Below are 10,240 nucleotides of genomic sequence, written 5' to 3'. Positions count from 1 at the left end.
AAATGCTGGCACTGTTCTCAGGACAGTGACCGAAGCCCAGTCTGTTGGCCCCCTTTGCATCTCGTCCACCAAACTCCCCCCTTACTGCTGTCTCTCTTAACCGGTCTTCCACCCCTCAGTCAGCCACCACCCTCCCTGCCCCCCAACCCTCCCCAAAACCCCTCCTGTCTGATTGACACTTGAAAGGTGGCCGAGGATGGGGCCGGAGGCGATGTTCCACGCTCTGGAACCCTCCGTGCAGGGGAACAGCTGGTGACATCTGCAGAGAGGCCCACAAAAGGCAGTTGAAAGCGTGCAATCACGTCCCCTCCTTCTCTTCTTCTCTTGTCTCCCTCACTCTCTCCTTCTCTGTCTCCCCCTCTCGCCCTCTGTCTCCCTCCTCATGCTTTCTCTTTCATTCTCTCTGCTCCTGTCCCCCTCCCTCTCTCTGCCTCAGATGTCCCCTCTATCTCCTAAGAGCTGGCCCTTTTGTCTAAAGCAGTGATACAGGCAACCATGCGCCTTTGAAATGCACGCTTTAAACTTGAAGAGCTTACGCTGGAGCATGTGTGTCTGCGCGAAACGGGAGAGAGTTGATAGAGAGAAAAGGGGAATAAAGGAGGGGGACAGACAGTAAACGCCTGTATGTTGTACAACACCGAAACAGACACACTCTTCTGGCTTTAAAATAAACTCCCTGTAGTCATCCCATTTATTTATCTGTCTGCTCCTTCACTGAGAATTCACCCAGTGTCTCTGCGTTTGATCTTCTTACATGGAAAACTATCGGCTGTATTGATATCCACGTGCACACGCCCAGTTAAAAGCTGCCTTTTAAGAGGCCCCATTGTCCCTGTTCAATGGCATTACCCCAGCTCAGCTCACAGTGAGTGCTTGGGAAGCGGAAGGGGGTATCGACTCCCGTTAAAAGAATCCAAACGCGTTCACTGACGAGACACACATAGCCCACAGGAATGTCAAACTTCCGACCCATTCCCCACTCCCCCCCCCGCCCCCATCTTTCTCTCTCATCACTCCATTTCTCTGTCCTAGAGTTAAAGGCTAACGCTGTGCTATCTCTCCTCTAGTGAGTGTTTTTGAGATTTTTCCCTCAAATGATGGTAATCTTTCAAAAAAATTCATGTATTAACTTTGTCAAACTACTTCACCGCATAGTAATTGTCATATGCAGTGAAGCAGCAGGAGTATTTGTATATTTTACACCATTCTCAAAATTTTAACGCTTTTTTCTACCTGGACACACCTGCCACTTCCAGCCGCCTCCTCCCTCTAGCTCCGTTATTTTCTCACCGCCTTGAAGAATGTAAAGGAGAGGTCAAAAGGTCGGCCTGCTCCAGGTGCCCTCCTGGCATCAATATTTCAGAGCTGTGTGAATCCCTCCTTTCAGGGAGCCACTCTCGCTGACTGAAGGTATCTTCAGGACCCAGGGGCCGGCTGACGGATGAGCACAAAGCACCCGTCAAGCTCCGAGCAGCGCCACAACTCGCACTGTCCATGTTATGAGTGTGTGTTTGTGTGCATGTGAACCTGTGTGTGTAAGCGGAAGGCTCGGGCAGCTCCCCTGCGGTCTTCTTTGTTGGACTAACCTGCTGTTTGTATGGAGTGGGAGCTGTGAGTGACAGAGGAAAGTGTAGCTGGCTGTAAAGTGAGATATTGACCTCTCAATCGCCATGGAGGGTGTGTGGGGGGAGTTGAGCGGTCAACAGTTGTGTTTGAATGTGCAGCATGCGTCTGTGAAGGTGTGCAGGGCCTATAAATAAGACTGTAGGTTAACCGAGGGAAAGTGGAAAGTGTATATTTACTCCATAATCTGCCCGAGGTTGTACATAAAACTTGTCCCTGAGTGTTTGAAAGACGCTGTCAGATGAGGTGACAGTGTACCCAGCTAGCTGGCCTAGCCGCTCAGTAACATGAAACAAGATTCCCCCCAATGATAATATTCAGTTTCAGCTCTGCCAGCGCATCCTGTCTGCCCCTGTCCAGAGCCCCTCCAAGACAAAGGGGGAAGGAGCCTGGCGGGGGAACAGTAGCTTCTTGTTATTATGACATGTGGTAACATGAACTCCTTGGAAGACTTCTCCTGTCATCCTGGCCTGAGGTCCTCTTTATTCCATGGGCAGGGGATGTGGAGGTCACGACCTCCTGGGCAGATTATGCTGGAACATGCCACACTGCGTTGAAACCGACTTGAATAAGTTTATTGGCTGAGCCGGTGATGGCCCTTTGTGAGGACTCCCTTGGGAGGCTGAATACAGATTAGTCCATGGATTGACTATTCATGTGAGAATGTATTCAGAGTTTTATCTAACATTACACTGTTCACTGTCTTTTCTTTATTGTGGGGAATTTGGGCTAAAATCAGAGAATCACATGATTCCAAATCCCATTTCCTGAGTTTGGATCTTTTTAATTTTAGAGCAGATTTAATATTGTTATTTTCTTTCTCTGCCAGTAGAAATTAGTGATGTGAAGGAGACTTCACTCATGTTACAAAGTGCATTGTACACACAGTGTACACTCTAGCCAGGTTTCTATATAATAGCCATTATAGACAGAGTTAATCAAACTTGTGTTAAAGAAAGGAAAAAGAAAGAAAATGTGAGTTTAGCTCGTTTCCATCAACTGGTTTGGTGTGAATAAACTTTGCTACATAGAGTTGTGAGAAGAAGTTGTAATTATTCTTGTGTCTGTTAGTTTTGGCCATGTCTCAGTTTTCAGACAAAATGATGCAATGCATGATTTTAATGGCGCTACTTTTCTTTAAATCAGTTCTTTCTAATAAACTATTTCTTCTGCAATACTTCAAACAACTTCTGCTGATGGAAAGCTGTCACACTTTAAAGTGAAACTTTAAAATGTTTGAACTAAATCAAGTACTTCTAGGTAATAATTCATTTTCAGCATCCTCAAAATATCATGTAACACGTAACATCTATTGTGTCTTATTGACGAGCTGAGACACCTCGTGCAATTAAAAAGTGGCTGCTGGCATCTGTTAGAAACTCTTCCAACAACACTTGCTCTTGAACTTTTTTAGTAGCTGGAATGAAAAAGAGAGTATAATCTTGAACCTGATAAGCTGATGATTAAGGTCGGTGAATTATTTCATCCAGATAATTTGGTGATCAAGGTTTTGTTTTGGTATTTGTTTGGGTATTTCCGTGAGATAATGATTTTTGATTGCTAACTTCTGAAGTCCTTGAAAACCTGCCATAAAACATGATGACAACACGCGTTTTCCCTCCGAACACTTTTTTTCTCCTATTGGTCAGTCTCCTCGACAAAAAGTGTCAGTGACACTCAGCCTCTGACAGACCCCAGCTATTTTTAAAGTCTTGTTTGTTGCACTATTAATATTCTCACTCTGTAGTCTGTGGCAGGGTTCAAAGGCGCACGGCACGGTGTAGGAGATGACAAGTCTGCTGTGGCACTGAGCGAGCCAAAAAAGTGACAGCAACGTGGCTGCTCTCTCTTGTTAACGAAATAAATAAATGTGCTCTGAAAAGCCAATAAGCGGCGGGCGGGAAACGGAGCCAAGGATCGCTGCGTCAAAAACAACCGCTTCAGCCATTAATCTCTCTAACTCTCTTAGCCCCCCTTCTCACTTTTTCTCTCTCTCTCCTCTGAGAGAATTACTGCCATAGATGTATAATTCACGGTGGTTTGGCTTTAGAAGGCAGTGGTTCTGTTGGAAAACATGGTGACAGCCAAGTTAGCGCACCCTCTCATTCAACTCAGCCACCTGTTCACTGGGGAGGGGGCAGAGAGGGACGCTTGATTTATATTTCATCTTTCCTCCCAGTCTAATGACTTTGTTGCGCAGTCAGGCTGGAAAATGTCTCATGTATTAAAGATGACAACTTAAAGGAATCCTAAAGCTCTGACATGATTGAGCACTTAAGCCGACACTTTTGCTTGTAGTTTAGATTGCTTGTGTCAAGTTTAACTTGTCAGGTTTCTATTCCCAAGACCAGCTCATCATTTCAAGTCTAATCAGTGTCATCAACTTTAAAAGAATGGAAAAAGTTTGTGCACTTGTGTGTATTAAACTGTGATGAACGTTTTGGCAGCTTTTGCTGTTGATCTCCATGTAATAGTTCACATTAAAACGTTATTTTCTAATTAAACAGGAGAGGTTGAATGGATTGTTACAGTGAAGCCAATATTGTTTGTTTTTGGATTTATACGTACCTGTATCAGCGGCACGGCGCACGTGCAAGCCCATGTCAGTGCCGTCTATTAGCATGGCAGGATTTTTGGAGGTGAGGAGGAATAACAAGTTAGGGCTTTGGCAGCCGCTTGCTCTCGCCCATCTGCGCGGCCCCTGCGTCAGTCTCAGGGTTTCCTCGTCGATGATGAGGGCTGTCAGGGGCTTTTTAACCTCCTAACTGCTGCTCCCCACCGGCCCTAATCACACATTAATGACATCAGGAAGACCTCGGGGCTGGCCGCATTGCTGCCTGCGCAGACAGAGTACTGATGAAGAGGGCAATTACCGACCAGCAAACAGCATAACCTCCACTGATCTGTACAGGGGTTATGGGCTATTAGCACACAGGTTACGCTCACAAGACACAGCAGAAGCTTAAGGAAGGATCTGGTGCTGAGTGTAATTGGGGAGGTGTGTGTGTGCATCAGTAAGGCAGAGGGATATTTATTATTGTCATTACAGAAGCATGTGGATATTTTCTCCATCTGTTTTTGCTATTTTTCCCGGTTCTGTGGCCGAATTCTCATCGTTGACGAGTGTGTGATTGCTGATTACTATGCACAAGGATCCGAACTATAAAGTAGCTCAGAGTGGGAAAACTACGGGGAAAACTATTCATATTTCATCAAAATGTCTTTGATTTCTCTCAGACAAACCCACACAATAGTACCTTCACATTTACACAAACGCGCACACACACACACACACACACACACACGCTGTGCTCTCAGTCCTGTCCGTTTCCTCACTCAGAGATGAGTGAGAGTGTTTGTATGAAATATTAACAGGCCATTTGCTCCTCTGCGCCTCTGTTTGAGAGCTGGATGTTGGCCCTGTGTCTCTGGTCCCTCTTTGAGGCCATCTGCTGGGTATGGGCACCAGGGAGGTTTCCGGGAGGGGGCCCTGTCACCCCGGCAGGGCAGCCCAGAAAGCAGCATCACCCTGGGGATCGATACACCCGACCTGCTGGGTGACGGAGCATCAAAGCTCCCCAACCTGCCAGATCACTGTACATGCTACAAGGGCCACTGATATGTAAACGCTACTGCTTACCATCAGGCCTATGGGGATCCACTGCAGTCTTTGTGCTACTTCTAAGGGGCTGTTTTCAGTGCAGTTTGCGTGCTATTTATGTTAGCCTTTGTAGAACAGCAGTTTGGTCACAGAGCCCTTGACAAAATGCCCACGATCCCTTTGGAGATGTTTTCATTTCCTTTAAATTCTGCTTCAAATGTTTGAGTAGCTACTACTTAGGAGATCTTTTCATATTCTCTCCCAATTTGTAGTCTTGAAAATTAAGTTTAAATTAAGAGTAACAGGGGGGATTTTTGCAAAGCTCTGTCCCTGAAAGCTCAGTCATCCACAGTGTAATGATCATTAACTGCTCCAACAATAACTGGCATGAAAATAAAAACTAATCACAAAGGGAGGTCAATATTTATTGCTAACGTTTCTTCCTATGCAATAATTGCAGCGCTTCATATAGACACCATCCGTTCAATCAAACCATCACCCAAATATGATTTGAAGCAAGTATATTCAGTCTTTGTGTGTGTGTGTGTGTGTGTGTGTGTGTGTGTGTGACATTTGATGTCCTTGTTTTGGGTTATGGATTTGTCCCTGGCAGAGAGAGGGGCTGGGCCAGAGGCGGTCTTATGAGGCCCCTGGGTTAAGGAGGCTGCATTAGCCCACTGCTAACTGATTACTGATCAGACAGCTGGTGCGTACACGCACAAACACACACATCCACACACATGCACATACATAGATACGTGCACACATATAAGTGCACGTGCACATGGATTCACAACTGCGCTTTTACCGAAATTAAATATTCCTGAAATGATGACAAGTAATTGTATGATCCTCTTAGAAAATTTGCTGTGATTTCTTAACACAGCAATGCTGGCAAAGATCTATAGTTCTGCTGTGATCGATTAAATACAGAGCATGATCTAAATAAGCCCAAATAAAAGCCCTCCAGGAGAATATGATACAGCAGAGGACAGAGATTAGATATGTAATATTAAGAGATGGATTAGCATTCGCGTCAGTATATCATCACTACACTCATCTACATTCCTGACCAATACTGGCCATCCTTCAGGCACACACGCCACCACTTCCACCACCGCCGCTTTTCCGACACGCACATATACATCTACAAGCGCACACCCTCATGCTCACACACACACACACACACACACACTACGTCTTGGCCCCTCTGTGGTTGGTTGGTGTGTGCCAGCCCACTTGTGCCATGAGTGTCCATGTGTGACACTGGCAACACCTGGGGTCTCACAATAAAAATACAGATGATCCGAGGTCTTATTCACAGACCAGCACACCGTTACCTCTTAAACACCAGAGCGGCTTGTGTGATCCACTGACCCTGCGCTCCAAAATTAAACAGACATCTGAGCTCTTCTTTACTTACAATGAAACAGTATTTTCACATTGAGAAATAAAGAGCCTACAACATGATACTCTGGTTTAGATTACTCAAATTTAAGCTCACAATGTTAGCATTTTGGCTTCTGTGCAACAGATTTCAAGAAGTCTTTATCCATAAGGACGGGATCATATTACTATGCACTTTGAACTGCATTGAAGTGGCTGGATAGCCAAAGTACTAAAGCCACAAATGGCTCATGGAAGTGTGACATGAAGGGGAATAATAGCTGTGATAGTGTGTTAATGGATGATTTTAGTGTCGGATTACATCCCATGGGAGCAGCTATACCATATAGTGTATGCTCAGAATACAGTATGTCTCAATACTCTCTAACACACACTCACACACACACGAAGGCACGCACAGTGTGACGCACACACTCAGAAACATTTTGCTGTTTAAAAAATTTGAACACGATTTGTATAGATTGGATTTCATCTCTGAAGAGATTTAGATTTGTGTGTGTCAGGGTTTGTTTAACAAAAGAGGTGGCGCCAAACGCTGAAACCGTGCGTCCGCATGTATATCGGTGGGTGGGTGTGTGTATCTGTGTGTGTATGAGAGAGAGTGTGTATATAATGGTAAATAAGGCAGATTGAGGTGTTAACGTCATTATTGCACATTTCCTCTCATGAAATAAAGCATTGTTTCCTCTCTTGCCATCTCAATGGGAATACCATAATCCCAGATTAAAAAGGATGGGTTTGTGAACACACAGTAACACACAATGAGCCTTTTGTGCTTGTGTGTGTGTGTATTTATGTGTGTAGAGCGTTATTGTTTACTGTACAGCTTAAACACCTGTGACAGGGGGAGAAATGTTCTCATGCACGCACTTCTGCAATGCGCAGCTCTACTCAGCACCAACGGCATCCTAAAATGTGGACACATGGTCACAAAGCAGCAAAACAAGTGTCATATGGTGTTTCGGGGGCAAAGATTTGTGACAGGAAAGTTGATGCAGTTTTCTATCAGTGTGTGTTTTTCTCGTGATTTAAACACGTCTGTTCTTTCAGCCTGGAAATACACTAATGTATCACCTAACACCGAGCAGAATAAGTGTTATTCTTTATTATCCTCCATGTCTGGTACAGATGAGAGATTCTACTTAAACCGTGTCTCTGTGGGGTCTCCCAGGACATGAGCAGGGGCTAAGTCCCCCTCTAAAACTGTTATAGTTCTTGGTCAGTCATGCAAGAGAATCCATGGGTCACAGAGTGGGCTGGAAAAAAGCAGCTCACAAGTTGCTCACTGTGACAGATGTCCTCTGGAAGATTTCTCCATCACCCCTCTCCCACCCACCGCCCCGCCGTCCTCCCGCTCCATCTCCATCCCTCCCTCTCTCCTCTCTCGCGGCCTCTGTAAGCTGGGAGAGAGCAGCTAGAGGTGATCCCGGCCTGCTTAACCTACTTCCCAAGACCCTGCTCTTAAAGCGTGCATGCAAATGTGAATATGCGTGTGCAGGCATAAGTGTGTCTATTTTTTAGGATAAAGTTTCTACTCTATTTGTGCCGGAAAAGGCTTCTCGTGCATTCTGAAATCTTGGGACGGACACAGCAGTGTGGAGTAGCATAGAGAAATTACCTGCAGCAAGCTTTTCTTCCTGATCTCAGGATTTTTAATCATTCGTTAGATATGTTATTAAATGCATTTGAAAATTCCTTCTCCTTCTTTGATTTTAAAAAGTTAAAGAAGCATGGGTTTTCTATTTGTGACCGGAGCTGTACTTCAGGATGAGTCAGTGAATGACATCTTTATTTAGTGGTGTGCTTTTCAGACAATTATCATCTCTAGATCTGAAACAATTACTGCATCATTCGATCCAGTCTGCTGAAAATTAATTGCCTACTTTTTGGATGACTCATTAACCACTTAAATTTTCCTGGTTCAGGGTTCATAATTGTAAAGATTTCTTCTTCGTGGCTTGTTTGATGACAGATTCAACATGATTCTGTTAATTAGACAAAGCCATTTGCAGAGCTCACTTTGGGGTTCAAGACAGTGATGGTCACGTCACCATTTTCAGGGACAATTCATTGATGAAATGAAAAAATAACCAGAATGGCTGATGAAAATTGTTGTTAAAATAAACACAGGCCTAATAGCATTTTAATAATCCTTATCGTATTGTCACAACATATTTTCTTAGTTGTCTTGGAGCCAATGCTGACTGTTTATTGTGAGATAATTAATTACTTTTACATGTTGAAACCACATTAAACAAACCTGATAAAGAATACCAAACACGCAATCATTTCTATCTGAGGAGTATTTGAAGTTAAATGTTAAAATTATTTAGAAGCTTCAAACTAGCTGAAAAATATTTAAAAGATTTTAAAGTCTATAACTATAGACATTTGATAAACACGAAATATGATTTTCATTAAGATTGTATATGATTTATATATAATTTCAAATTATGTATGGATAAATCATCCCGTGCTCTGCTGTTCAGAGAATGCAATACTCAGTAAAAGTTAAGGATCACTTAAGGAAAATAAATGTCTGTCTTGACAGCAATAAAACATTTTATGTAATGTGAAACTTTTTCCTGTTCAGAGATCAGTTCAGTAAGGCTGAAGTTGCACCATCTCTGCTCAGACACAGCGTTCCGGCTACAGAAGTTGGATTGGGGACCTTGCAGTACCTGACTCTTCCATGTCATTTGCAGTGAGACAAAGATCAATCAGTCAGATGAAGAGAGGGAGTCTTTAGATAAAGAGAAATTAAACAGAAGCAGGGTGCGGCAAAGGGAGGAGGGAATCTCTTAAATAAAGAGAAATTAAACAGATGAAGGGGATGGTGTCTTTAAATACCGCTCAGCCCCACTGTACAGCCTCCCTCATCCTTTAATGTAATGAGAAGGGAGGAATAAAAGGCTTGGCCCTAGGATGAAAAGGTGATGGCATTTTTTATTCTTCTTTTTTTTTTTCCCCTGAGCGGTAGAAGCCTTATCCTAATGTAGATTAGATGTTAAATCTGACACACAGAAGGTTGAAGCTTTAGTTAGTGTCTGTTCACCTCATTTCACTTGGTCTGGCCAAGGGTGAGGGGAGATGGAACGATATTCTGTAAAACACTCAGAGAAAAAGACAGAAAGAAATAGTGGTAGTGGCCCAAAAGGTGGTTTGAAAGGTGGTGGTGGTTTGAAGTGATTGTGAGATTTTGTCTGGTCCTGACAACTTAAAATGTTTTTTACAGGGTTATAATGTTTTTGGTTTATGAAGTTTATTTGTGGTTATTTTAAATTGAAGTTTAAGGTAAAGGGTTACAGTTTTGTGTTGATTTGTGAAAGGGTTTGAGAATGCATTATGTCAACAAGTGTCCTCACAGTAAACGGTAGAAAAGTACGTGTGAGGTATTCCAGTATAAAACCATCACTGTGATATCATTAGAAGTTCAGTTTAGGGTTAGGGACAAAGCATTTATTTGGGATGGCAAATGTTTTGATAGAGGCTAGAGAATGCATTATGGTCACATAACTGTAGTAAGACCAACACGTGTGTATGTGTGTGTGTGTGTGTGGAGGGGGTGGGGGGGCATTTTTTCTGTAATAGTAATCCCTATGAAATCCA

This window comes from Echeneis naucrates, chromosome 24 (genome assembly GCF_900963305.1).
Source record: "Echeneis naucrates chromosome 24, fEcheNa1.1, whole genome shotgun sequence".
NCBI classification, from domain to species: Eukaryota; Metazoa; Chordata; class Actinopteri; order Carangiformes; family Echeneidae; genus Echeneis; species Echeneis naucrates.
This window is presented reverse-complemented; position numbering follows the sequence as displayed.